The following is a 14,569-nucleotide window of genomic DNA, read 5'->3' on the forward strand; positions in this document are numbered from 1 at the left end:
TGATAAGGTTCAAGCTGTGCTCTGATCAAAATGCCAAGCTAGTGTCTTGTATAAAATATTTGTCAGTGCTGTGAGTCCCTGATAAAGAGAGCAATGTGAAAATTTTCAGTGACAGACAGCACTTAATCAGAGCCTTCCCAGGTACCTGACATCCAACATTTGGGGAAATTCAATGATTATTAGTCATTTCTCTTATACTGCTAAACAACACCACTATGAAAGCTTTTCTCCTAGGCCTGCAAATGTAGTTACCATAGCATTTTCTTCATTAGTATAGAATTTAGGATCAATGATTTTGAAAGATGTGTTTGTAATGGGAGAATATAATTTTATTAACTATCCATTAAGGTTTAATTTACTTCTTGCTTATCTTCACAGTGGTGTAGGCACCATTGTTTTTCATTAAGTTATAAGATAATATATAAGAAATTCTGTGACTTTTCTTGTTATATACTTTATTGGTACTTGGCATAGGGAGGTTAGGAAATTATGTAATGTTTCCTATTCAGAACATAATCCCCAATTAGGAGAGATAATTTACAGATACATGTATAACCCAAGGAAAAATGTGATTGAAATTACTAGCCAAATATGGAAAACAACTTCCTGACATAGACTTCATACTACTCATATCAGAATATTTTTCCCCAAAAGCTGACTGGCTATGTACTTGACTTGATTATAATCTGGTCATGGACCGCCCATTTTATTAAAGAAGGCTTAGGAGTAAGATACAGCATTTTATCCCATGACTCACCCTGCTTATTTCTCATCATAATGCTCTTACCCTACATCGATAGACATGCCGTTGCTCATGTTTGCTTATACTCAGTACTTATTATTATCTCTCTTTCTATTAGAATGAAACAATTACAGGCTGTAGTCCTCTACTTTTTTCTCTGTCTCCAATATCTACAACCTTTCTCAGTAAGCACTTTCCCAGGTAATATTTGATTGTAATTTATACTTAGAAACAGTTGGGTGTTTATAAGATCATGAAATAAATATATTTTTTAATTCATTTTTTTAGTAAACCATAGTCAAGTCTGTCTCGTAGCAAAGAGTGTTATTTTTCAAAGCCAGGGATTCCCTGAGTTACCCAGTAGTTATTTCAGGCTGCATTGTGAGGGTTAAATCAGAAACTACAACAGCTTCAAAGCAGACAGGATGAACGGCTTCTGTCCCCTAAGAAGTGAAACCCTGGGCCATCCTGAATTCACCACTGAATCATTTCATGTTAATATCCACGATACTTGGGGACTTTAAGGAACATCATAATATCCTCTTTTTCTTGTTAGAATTTGTTTAGTATATTTGTTAAATGTTTGATAATGCCTTACACATATAACAAAATATGAGTACTATAGGGAGCTGCCAGTATTTTCGCAGCTACAGTGCTACCATACTTCACAACTATCCGAGGCTAAGGGCTAAGGATGAAAATAAATACAAAGACAGCAGCTCATTCATACAAGGAGAATGGCATTTATTTTTACAAGGGTAGAGCCTTATATACCAAAGTCATGTATGGTAGAAAAACACCAAGGTCAGAAGCCTAAGTACCCAGGGCCCTCCAGCAAAGGGGTGGGCCAAAAACAGGAATTAGCATTTAGACAATAAACAGGAACTTGCATGCAGGCCTTAGTGGGAGGAGGGGGCAAGAAGTGTTTTGCTAAAAGCTCTTAGTAACAAGCAGTCAACAGACCCCCATGGAGAAGGGTACAATAGAGTAATCATCCAGATTTTCTAGTCTCCAACTAGAAAGCAGCCTGTCCCCACCCAATGCCTCTCACTGAGAAGCTATTGGCAGTTGATAGCTACTAGAAAAGGAAGAATTTTTCCTTTGTGGGTGTGATGACTGTAAGTTTCCCAAGTTCCAATAGATGGATGCACACCTATGTACATATGGGCAGAACTATTTGTACACATTGAGCAGTCAAGTGTTCTTAATGTCTGTTTGACTTCTGCCATCTGATTTGACTTTATTCATCACATTTGAGATAATGAGTAGCTTGTCCTTTGATATGGGTGATCATTTTACTAGCATCAGGTAGTATCTAATATTTGGTTCAGGCCTTTTGAGTTCTAAATTTACCCCATCATATATGAAGCTGCCTAGGGAATATGATGACTCTGGCTTCCATGAGAAATTCTAAGCATGTGTACACCTCCCCCCCCACACAAATAAAAATAAAATGTATCTTTAAAAATGCAAACAGCATGCTATAACTTCTATATGTGAGATAAGTGATAGGTAGCATGAAGATTTGGGTAACTCAGCTTAACTGAAGATATCAATGAATAAATGAAAAAAAATAAAAGAACTGCAGAGAGGAGCTGACAACTGGTAAGTCATGACCAAATATGTTCTCTGTTTAATAAACAGTGAGAACTGCTTTTTAAATGTAAAATGAAGATTATATTCTAAATATTTTCTACCTAATAGTATTTAAGACCTCATGTAGTCTGGGCAAGTGTGGAACTTCTGATCTGTACCTAGAATTGTAGTTAGTTTCAAATGTAAAATATAACAGCTGGGTATTAGGTTATATAGCCACTACTTAATTTTTCAGAGTATTTAATTTAAGATTAAAACATCGCTATAATAAGTATTTATAAAGTAAGCAACTATGAAATGTTTATTTTTTCCTATAAATGTATTAAAACTTAATTATGAATTAGAAAGTATAAGTTCATAAGGACAATTATAATTTGATAATTTTCAGTATATTATTTTGCAGTTTTCATTAATGTAGTATTTTTCTTTTTAGTAGTGAAAAATTCAGTTTATGCTATATTTAGGTAATTATGTAAATCTCTAGGTGTGGTCTTTGTATTGGAACTCCCTTTCCACACCTTCCTATTAAAAGATATGTAATTTTCAATGTCATAACTGTGAGAGAAACAATATGCCAATATAACCAAGAGTATTTGCAATTTAAATCTATTTGAAGGTGAAAACGTAAATAGTATAGTGTTTCATCTAAACAAAATAAATGATTCAAATATAGAGGCATAATCAATGTAATTTACCTTCATTCAAAAGTTTCCATATACAATCCCTCTTTATGTTTTCAACTATGTTATTGCATACATATTCAAGTCATATTTCAAATTATTCAAATTTTTATTGTAAAAAGAGTTACAAAACATTTTACAATGATTTTCTTTGCTGTTAAACAAGATTTGATTTCAATACTCTCTCTTCTGTTAAATTATATGGCTTCTCCATCCATGTTTATGTAGGCATGGTGTTTTCTTTGTCTGTGCAGCTGTGTGTGTGTACAGAGGCAAGAGGATGAGAGTAGCAGTCTTCCTCAGTTGGTTCTTCCCTTGCTATAAGAATCCCACTAAGAATGGAATTCAATTTTCAGGTTATACTTCCTGGCCCTTGAGGACCAGGCATCCACTTCTCTCTTCTACTTAACACTGGATCTAAAAAAGTGCTCTCGTAGCCTGGTTTTATGTGATGATTGGTAACTGAACTTCTATCCATATAGTTTCCAAACAATCACTTTACCCATTCATGGTCTACTCAGCTATTAAAATGCCCCACATTGGTAATAGAAATATAATTGTGCAATAGAATAAATAACATAATTTTAACATGAAAAGACATGTATATAACACATTACATAATAACTATATATAAATTGATATAAAACATTAAGTACGTAGCAAATGCATTTACTAATTTTTTAAAGATTTATTTATTTATAATGTATACAGCTTTCTGCCTGCATCCACAAAGGTCATATGTAGGTATTGCTCTCATTATGAGATGACTGGGGACCATTATGTGGTTGCTGGGAATTGAACTCAGAACCTCTGGAAGAGTAGTCAGTGCTCTTAACCTCTGAGCCATCTCTGTAGCCTGCATTTACTAATTTTGATAACATTGTTGCTACCTTATAAACAATTACATGCGTGAAACGTTCAACTTTTATTTATTTTATACCCAATGAAGCATAACATATTATTGTAAAATTAAAATCTAGATTTCATGCATTTACTTCAAACTTCATTACATGTATTTGTTCTGACTATAATAATGATCAGACAACAGGTCTCCATCATCATTAATCTATCAGGGAGAGGGCAGTATGTGTTGAAATTACATACATCCTTGGTTAAAGATAGAAAATAACACTAAATCTTACTGCTTGAATGAGTCTAAGATATGCACCATCTAATATATTCATAGGAAAACCTCATCTCTTGATACCAAAATATTTCTGGAAAGGACTAGAGAGTTAACACTTTAATCTTTCTGAGACAAAAGATTACAATGGCAATTGCTCAATTCTATTATATTTTACAAGAAAAGCCATTGACAGTATGAAAATAAGCCAGTTTCTATTTTCCAACAAAAATCTTATTTTAAAAACCTCATCAAGTCATCTTTCATCCAATGTGAAAACTAGAATTTGAAACAATATATCAATTGATTCTGAAGTCCTGTCTCTACACAGGAGAGATAAACTGATTGACACTTTTCAGAGTGCCAGTTGTTGTCTTTTGATGAAAGTGGACTTTTAACCAATTCTGCGCTCCAGTTCATAATGCAGGTTATTTGCACTATATCTAATTAGTAAAAGTTTATGGTGCCATGGATTTGATGTCTTCTTGATATAATTTTACTCTGCTTTTTCTAAATACTATAAAAATGCTATGCATTGAAAATAATTTTAGTATCAATATTGCTCAATAATTTTGCATGAATATATTCCAGATGCATCATAAATTATTGATGTGTAGGTTTTGTGTGCTTTTTATTTGTTTTATGTTTACAGGTATTATGAGAATTTCATGCATGAATACTCTATTTGCACCATTTTCAGCACAATCTCTCCTGTCTATAATTCTTTCTGTTTTTCATTCCCACTTGATTTCAGATTCCTGATATCATCTTTTTAAATTATTATTATAACATATACAATAACCTGTGTATAAATTAAACCTGATGAGGCCAAATATATTGTTCTTGTGTGTTTAAGGATGACTACTTGGGATTGGATAATCTGTAAGGAATTTGTCTCTGGAAAAGATTTCTTCAGGCTAAATCTTTCTTAGGTTTTTCATTTTTATTGCTGTTTTTCTTTCTTTATTAAGAGTGAGAAATGGAGATCTTGATGCTTTATAATCATTTGGAATTGTGTTTTGTTTAGTTTTTTTGTACAAGGGTTAGAACCTAGGTTCTCGTGCAGGCAGGTGCTATGCAAGTGTCTTACAACTGAGATATGTTACAAGTCAAAAGATTTTTGTATGTTAGCCTCTGACCAAGTTTCTCTGGCTGTGTTTGGTCTCATTGTATATTATGAACAAGTCCTGAACTTGCAAATTCATGTGTCTCAGTCTTCATAATAGCTGTCTTCACAAATCTAAATTATCAGGCTACAAGGCTAAAAGTGGGAAATAATCTCTCTCTGGTGTGTTTGTGAGTGTGTGTGTGTGTGTGTGTGTGTGTGTGTGTGTATGTGTGTGTGTGTTAATTTTCAGGGCAGGGTTTCTTTGTGTAACAGTCCTATCTGTACTTGAACTAGCTTTGTTGAAGTAGTTGCCCTGGAACTCACAGAAATACATCTGCCTCTGCCTTCCAAATGCTGGGATTAAAGGCATGTGCCACCAATGTGGGCTGTATGTGTTGATGACATTAACATTTATTGCACTGTTAGTAGGACCTAACCTTCTATCCTTAGATAAATTTCTCATAGTTTCCAATATGCTTAATCTAATGATGGAAGTGTTAGTGCCAAGTATATACATTTGTTGAAACATTTCAAAGAAAAAATTTAAATAAGCGTGTATTCCACTGTGCCCTGAGATCATGAAACATCTTGTGATTGTTAGCCACTAATACTTTAGTACACAGGTTGTAATGTAGTGATAAGTGAATAGTTGCTGTTTGATTTGTAATCATTCTTTAGCCATTTAGCCACACTTTCAGAAGGATCATGTCACCATTTTTCTCCTAATTTATACAATGAATTTTCCCATAGACAACATGAATATTAATCTAAATACTGATCATATTGCTCATTTTTTTTTCTGGAAATTCACATAACCACTCTGTCAGACATTTGACTAGCAACTTTTGAATTTTTCTGGAAATCAATTTCCTTTCATTTTTATTCTTATCATGGGAAGTTATATGTTTATCTTATATGCTAATATTGTGGAATTAATTCTAAGTGGTTGGTATCATCAGAGATGTATTTCCTTATGTAGATTATTTTTTAAATTTAAAATAATTAGGGGAATGGGATCTTGGACAAAAGGAACACAGAGATCATTAAAGGCTTTATCTTTTATTACTCAACATTGAGTTACACCATGCATGGTTGAGCCCTTATGCCCCAACCTCTTGTTTCTGATCACCTCTGTATTTCCTTGTTTTTGAAGTCACAAATCAAGACCGTTGACTAAACACTGTTAAAAAAGTAAGGGAACTGGCTGTGATGAGCTATTTTTTTTGTAATTATTACATATACATAGTATATATTTTTATCATTTTTATTTTAATTTTAAATAGCTTGTTTTACATATCAATCCCAGTTCCCTCTCCCTCCTCTCCTCCCGCACTCCCCTTCCCCCACAGCCTCCCACCCTATTGCCAATTCCTTCCACATAGGGGATGTCTAGAGTCTGTCATTTTACTCAGGGTAGGGTCCAGGCACTCCCCTAAGAGTCCAGGCTGAGAGAGCATTCCTCTTTGTGCTATGGGCACACGATGACTGTTTGTATTCCAGGAATAGACACTGATCCACTGCTCAAGGTCCCATACGTTGCCCAGGCCTTCTCACTGATACTCACATTTGGGGGGTCCAGATCAGTCCCATGTTAGCCTCCCCGCTGTCGGTCTGGGGTCCAAGAGCTCTCCCCTGTTTAGATCAGCTGTCTCTGCTGATTTTGCCAGCCCATTCTTTGCCAATTTGCTCATCACTCCTCTCTCTCTGCCACTGGGTTCCTTGGGTTCAGTTCAGTGCTTAATTGTGTGTTTGCCTCTGCTTCCATCAGTCACTGGATGAAGGCTCCCAGATGGTTATAGACATCAAGTTCATTTTCAGGAATGGGCATTCGAGGTGGTCTCTCCACTATTGCTTAGCTTGCCAATTGGTGTTATCTCTTTAGATCACTCGAGGTCACTCTGGTGCCTGATCTGTCTTCTAACCTAAGATTCCCTCTTCCCCCTATTCTACCTCCACCCACTCTACTTCCTGTTCCCCCATGACCTACTCTCTCTTTCTCTTCTCCTCCTCTCTTCTTCCCAGCTCCCACTTATGCTGGAGAGGATGTGGACAGAGGGGAACTCTACTCCACTGCTGTTGGGAGTGCCAACTCATACAGCCTCTTTGGAAATCAGTGTGGAGATTCCTCTTGGGCATATATCCAAATGAGGCAAATTCATACAACAAGGGCATCTGCTCCACTATGTTCATAGCAGCATTATTTGTAATAGCCAGAACCTGGAAGCAACCTAGATGCCCCTCAACTGAAGAGTGGGTGGAGAAAATGTCGTACCTTTACACAATGGAGTATTATTCAGCAGAAAAAAACAATGGAATCTTGAAATTCGCAGGTAAGTGGATGGCACTGGAGGAAATCATCATGAGTGAGGTAACCCAGTCATAAAAAGACAAACACAGTATGTACTCACTCATATATGGTTTCTAGTCATGGATCAGAATAGTGCCTGTCTGCACTTCCACTGATAGAGAGTCTGGGAAACAGGAAAGAACCTAAAAGATATGCATATATGCATAGTACCCAAGAGAAGAGGATTGAGACAAGATCCTCTGAATGGATGGGGAACACGATGAGCTATTCTTTGCCATGGGTAGGACTATCCAAATAGTTCCTCTTCATGTACATGAAAAAGCAGTCAAACAACACAGATAATAGTTTAACAGGTAGCACAGAAACAGAAATTGTATTTACTTGATATATTGTAAGCCATTTTTTCAAAACAGAAGATATTTAGTCATTTTTCAATCTTCATGAGAATGATGAAATTATACTTATCTCAATCATCTTTTAATTTCTTTTGCTAAAGTGTAAAATTATTAAATGTATAGCAAGTATTATAGGAATATTGAAAAGAGTCAGATCAATGTTTGCCTGAATTCTGTGTTAGAAACAATATTCTCTTTATGGAAAATAGTGTATATCTAAGTGTATTTTTGTCTATGGCTGCTAGCTATTATATATATGTACTTTACAATCTGCAGCTGTGTTTCTTTCTTTAGATTTTTTGAATAAAAATTTTTGGACACAAATTATAAAGTTTATTATTCAAGTACAAAACCATGTCGAACAGGTTGTGGGGCAACTTAAAAACTTCTATATAATAACTTTTAGAGTGAAAACTGTTGGGTCATTAGTAGATGAATATTATGATATCAGTACTAAATTTATTGAGCAAATCCTATTTGATATATCTAAAGATAGTAAACATAAAAGTGATAAAGCATCCTATTGCTATAAAATATCTAGAAATAAATGAATACATTTCAAAATACTTTTTTCAAACATTTAGTAATGAGCAACAAAATGAAATCGAACCACACTAGCTAAAGCACTATATGGGCAATCATCACTATAAAGATATGGTTGTTCTCAAAGACTTTATAGCATATTGTAATGGCAAGTTGTTCCCCAACAACACAGATGAAAGGAAAATTAATCTGTATATCCAGGAATAAATCAGAGGAGAAACTAATTAGGAAAATATTTCAATAATCTACAAATCTAATTTAGTGATACTATATTTTATAGTCAGCATTACACAAAATAGTATACAAAGAAATATAAACTTTTAAAGTTAGACTTGTAGTTTTTTGTATACTGTGTTATTACATTGTGGTTCGTAAAGGCATTCCTTATATGGGTTGGTTTCCTAGTTCATACTTAACAGCATAAACCCAGTCATTCTTTCTTGGTTTATTAAAATATACTAGTTGAACAGCCAACATCTAATCATGCTTAGTTTACTTTTCATTAAGTTAGATATTTTTCATAGACGATCTTTGAAATAAATACAAATGGACAAGCTTTATAAACCATAGCTACATTTTAATCTGTAGCATAACATAAATTTTCAATTAATTTATAACATAACACAGCAATTGCAGCTTGATCCATTTTTTCACAATATCAATTAGGGGGCTGAGCAGTGAACATTATAAGAATGGGGCAAACATTTTTCAGTTGTTATGCTTACAGAGACCAAAAATTCTATTATTACTAATAGCATAGTTTGACTTACAGAAAATTCACAGCAACAAATCTATAATAAATTCTGTTGCCACTGTTACAAGATAAAAAAAGACAAAGCATATACACATGACATTGTGGAGAATTTTTTTGTCAACTCTGAAATAATGAAAACACAGCACAGACCACTGATCTTCTAACCTCAATTTTCTTCCTTAGAAACACACAAACTTGAGATAACACATGCCAGCCTCACAAAGGAAGAACATTTTTTAATACTGTACCCTTTCATATGTTTGTTTAAAATGTGATGCAAACATTCACAGGGACCTGCACAGTAACAAATAGCTGTTCACAATATCAGCTCTGAATATGTCCTTTAATTATGGAATTTAGGTGTCTGGATTGACTGCATTTACATGTGGGGATGAAATGATGGAATCCACTAACACTCAGCAAATTTGCAGTTATAGAATTATTCAGTAATAATAACCATTCTATAATTCTGCAATATTTATTTCCTTATTTGCTACTAAATTTTGGTTTTTAGAATTGTTTAGGCAAAATACGTTTTTGAAATTCTAACACATGGAGATAAAATTTAAGGACACCAATAAACTTATTCCAAAGAATGACTACAAATGTTCCATAAATCTTTTGTGGAAAATCTTTTCTAAACTCATGTCCATTAGGAAATCCCTATTAAAAGTCTGTGATTTTAGGCATGTCCAAGTGCCACTTCACCTTATTACATGAAGTGTCAATTTTCATTCTAGACTAAATTACTAAACAAACATTGTGTTTTGATGGAGATTTTAACCTCCTCTGAATTTTTCTCTGATCACTTTACTGAATTAAATTGACTACCTCATATTCTATAAGTTTATGGACACCATCATTAACACATCTTTTTTATTCTTTTTAAAAATTTTTGTAATTTTTTTGTCTTCCCTCTCCCAGTCCCCCAATCTTCCCAAACCCCCACCCCATTCTATCCCCCTCTGCTCACCAGGAAGGGTAAGGGCTTCCATGAGGGATTTTCAGAGTCTGTCATATCATCCCGGAAGGGCCTAGGTACTCCCCTATGTGTCCAGGCTGAGAGAGCATCTCTCCATGTGGAATGGGATCCCAGAGTCTATTTGCATGCCAGGAAAATACTGATCTACCCCCCCCAAGGACCCACAGATTGACAAGGCCTCTTCTCTGACGCCCGGCTGTAGGAGTTCACTATTTGCAGATGATATGATAGTTTATATAAGTGACCCAAAAGAACTATACCTTGGAACTCCTACAGCTATAACCCCTTCAGCAAAGTGGAAGGATAAAAATTTAACTAAAAAAAAATTCAATAGCCCTACTCTATACAGATGATAAATGGGCTGAGAAAGAAATCAAAGAAACCTCACCCTTTACAATAGCCACAAACAGCATAAAATAGCTTGAGGTAACACTAACAAAACAAGTGAAAAGACCTGTATAGTAAGAACTTTGAGTCTTTAAAGAAAGAAATTAAAGTAGATGCCAGAAAATGGAAAGATTCCCCATGCTCTTTGATCGGCAGGATCAGCATAGTTAAAATGGCAATCTTGCCAAAAGAAATCTACATATTCAGTGCAATAGCATCAAAATTCCAACACAATTCTTCACAGACCTTGGAAGAGCAATACTCAACTTTATATGGAAAAACTAAGCCGCAGGATAGCCAAATACAACCCTGTATAATAAAGCAACTTCTGGGGGCATCACCAGTCCTGACTTCTTGCTCTACTAAAGAGCCATAAGTCCTGGAAATATCTCAGTTTTGGCGCAAAAGTAGACAGGTAGACCAATGGAATCCATCTGAAAGCCCTGATATTAATCCACATACCTACGAACACCTGATTTTTGACAAAGAAGCTAAAGTTATAAAATGGAAAAAAAGAAAACCTCTTCAACAAAAGGCGCTGGCATAACTGGATGCTTGTGTGTGGAAGAGTGCAGGTAGATCCATGTCTATGGCCATTCACAAAACTTAATTCCAAATGGAGCAAAGACCTCAACATAAATTCAACCACAGTGACCCTCTTAGGAAAGAAAGTGGGAGGTATCCTTGAAAGAAGTGGTACAGGATTCCTCTTCATCAATACAACACCAGTTCCACAGATATTGAGATTGACAATTAATAAATGAAACCCCCTGAAACTGAGACGCTTCTCCTGTTTTGTCAACAAGACAAAATGGCAGCCTGTAGAATGGGAAAAGATTTTCTCGACTCCCACATCTAACAGATGGCTGATTTCCAAAATATACAACGAACTCAAGAAGCTAACCACCAAAACACCAAGCAATCTAATTAAAAAGTGGAATGCAGAACTAAATTGAGAATTCTCAATAGAGGAATCTAAAATGCCTGAAAGACACTTAAGAAAGTGCTCAACATTCTTAACCAACAGGGAAATGAAACTCAAAACAACTCTGAGGTACCATCTTACACCATCCAGAATGGCTAGAATCAAAATTACCAATGATAGTCTATGCTGGAGAAGATGTGGATATAAATGAACATTCTTCCATTGCTGGTCAGAGTGCAAACTTGTATGAACAATATGGAAATCAGTATGGCGATTTCTCAGGAAAATGGGAATCAGTTTACCTCAAGATCCAGCTATTCCTCTCTTGGGCACACCCAAAGAATGTACATTCATCCAACAAGGACGTATGCTCAACTATGTTTGTAGAAGCATTGTTTGTAATAGCCAGAACCTGTAAGTAACCTAGATGCCACTTACCCTAATAATGTTTGGAGAAAATGATGTACTTATAAATAATGGAGTATTACTCAGTGGGGAAAAAAACACGAAGTCTTGAAATTTGAAGGTAAATGGATAGAAATGGAAGAAAACTTCCTGAGTGAGGTAACCCAAAAACAGAAATGCTAGCAGGGCATGTACTCATCCATATATGATATTAGACATAGAGCATAGGACTTCCAGCTTACAATCCACACCACCAGAGAAAATAGGGAGCAAGGAGGACCCCAAGAGAAGAACGCATGATCACGCAAAGAAAGAGAGAAAGCAAGAACCCATGATCATTTTGGGAGCATCGGGGGTTAGAGGAGGTAAGTGAGAAGGGAAGAGGGGGAGAAGGAAAGGACGGAGGGAACAGAAGGACTGAGACAGGGGAGGAATAGAGGAGGGCAAGAAAGGTGATGTCTTGATAGAGGGACCCAGTACAGGTTTGAAAAGACGGCCTGGCACATGGTAAATGTTATGGTATGCACAGGGATGACCCCAACTTAGAATCTAGGCAATGGTGGAGAGGCTGCCTTTGATGCCCTTGTCCTATAATGAGATTGATGACTACCTTGGTTGTCATCCTAGAATCTTTATCTAGTAGCTTATCGAAGCAGAAACAGTCACTCACTGCTGAGACATACTCCTTGAATCCCCATTGCAGAGCCGGAGGAGGGAAGAGCAAAGGAGCCAAGAAGGTTCTGGAGAGACCTAAAGAAAAAGGTGATCTAAATTAGTGAGAGCACAGAGATCCTGGTCATAAAGCTGGAGAACCAGCACTGGGCTGAACCAAGCCCTCTGAACTTGGGTACCAGCAGGGAGTTCAGGACAGTCTATGGGACCTGTAACAGTGAAGCCAGTATTTATTCCTAGAGCACAAATGGACTTTGGGTGTCCATTCTGTATAGAGGGTTATGATTGCCACAAATACATGGGAAGAAGGGCTTGGGTCCTCTCCCAAATGAGGTGATGGACTTTGATGGTCCCCCATGGAGGGCCTCACTTTCCGTGGGGAGTGGGTCGGGGAGTCAGTGGGGAGAATGGGAATATGGGAGTGCAAGGGAATGGCGAGATTGATATGTAAATAAGAGTGCTTCTAAAATAAAAACTAGTAAGTATGATTAATATAATTCTTTTTTAATTAAAAGATGGATAAATATTCTGAGTGTTTGTCATTTATGTGAAAATATTTTCAATTTAATGCTTTAAATAAATATTGATTAATACTTGATTATCTATGTGCTGAAGTTTAGTTTACTCTATATAACTAAAGATAACTTTATACTTCTTATTTGTAGACTGAACTGGAATTTGAATATAATTTGCAGTAAAAATACATAGTTATCAATGATAACTAAAGATCAAAATCACATTTCATCACCTGAAGATAGCAGTATCATTTTTCAGGATGTGCCACTATATGTGTAAATGGCCCTATAATATTTCTTGGAATGAATACTCTGTTCTCTGCAAATTATAAACCAAATATGAGATAACTCATAACATTAGCAATAATGTCATTGATCTAAGCCATTGAAGTATCTGATAGTAATAGAGAAAAATAAGTAATGAGTGTTTAAGAGAGGAATATTCACTTTGGAAGTCTCAATTACTAGACAAATAGTAATTACGAATATTCTTTTCAAAGATATCACTATAGACATTATGTTTTACATGATAAAATAGCTACAGAAGAGCAACTGGACTTTTAGTGGTCAGTTTATGTGCAATCAATTAGATTAACTCAATGACACTACTCTCACTCATTCCTGTGAATGTAAACAGTGAACTGACCTTGCTACAATCCACTTTTTAGGTCATAAAATCATGAACTGTGTTTACATGCTTGGATTGAATGGATGAAGAAATGGCAACACAGTCAATAAGTTTCACTGACCCATTAAGCATTACCTATTTAGATTCCCAGTAGCATCCAATACTGAGCTCTATACATCAGTCATTGTCACAGTTACTAACTCTACTAATTAAGCAAGTACTCAGTGTTACTTTTCTGATTATAAAATTCAATCAATACTTAAAAATATATTACTTTTATATTAGCATTTGACATTCACTTTCAAAGACAATATCTTCCAATGAAAATTTGCAAATATTCTTCTAGAAATCTAATATATTTTTTAAATAATTTTAGATAAAAATCTAAACAAATTTAAAATATATTATTGGTCTGATACTCATAAGCGACACCTAACATGTTTTTCAAATGTATTTATCCTCATCTTTAAGAACAATATACTTAGAGATCAAGATAAATCATAGTATTAAGTTATTTCTGTTTTATTTAAAAATATCTTTTTGTGCAGGATTTATAACCTTTAAAGCTTGTATTTAGTTACATTAATTAATTATCTAATTCATTGTCTATATGTGTGTACTGCACATACAAATGCATGCTCGTATTCCACAGGCTATGTGTACAGGGCAGAGGAAAACTTTCAGGAGTTGATTCTCTTTTTCTTACCTGGGTCCTGTGATTGAATATAGGTTTTTAGGCTTGGCAATGTTCACATGTACCTGCTGAGTCACCACACTAGCCTAGTAAGACAAGAATAATTCCTTTT

Source organism: Mesocricetus auratus, unplaced genomic scaffold, assembly GCF_017639785.1.
Source record: "Mesocricetus auratus isolate SY011 unplaced genomic scaffold, BCM_Maur_2.0 Super-Scaffold_100006, whole genome shotgun sequence".
Taxonomy (NCBI): Eukaryota; Metazoa; Chordata; class Mammalia; order Rodentia; family Cricetidae; genus Mesocricetus; species Mesocricetus auratus.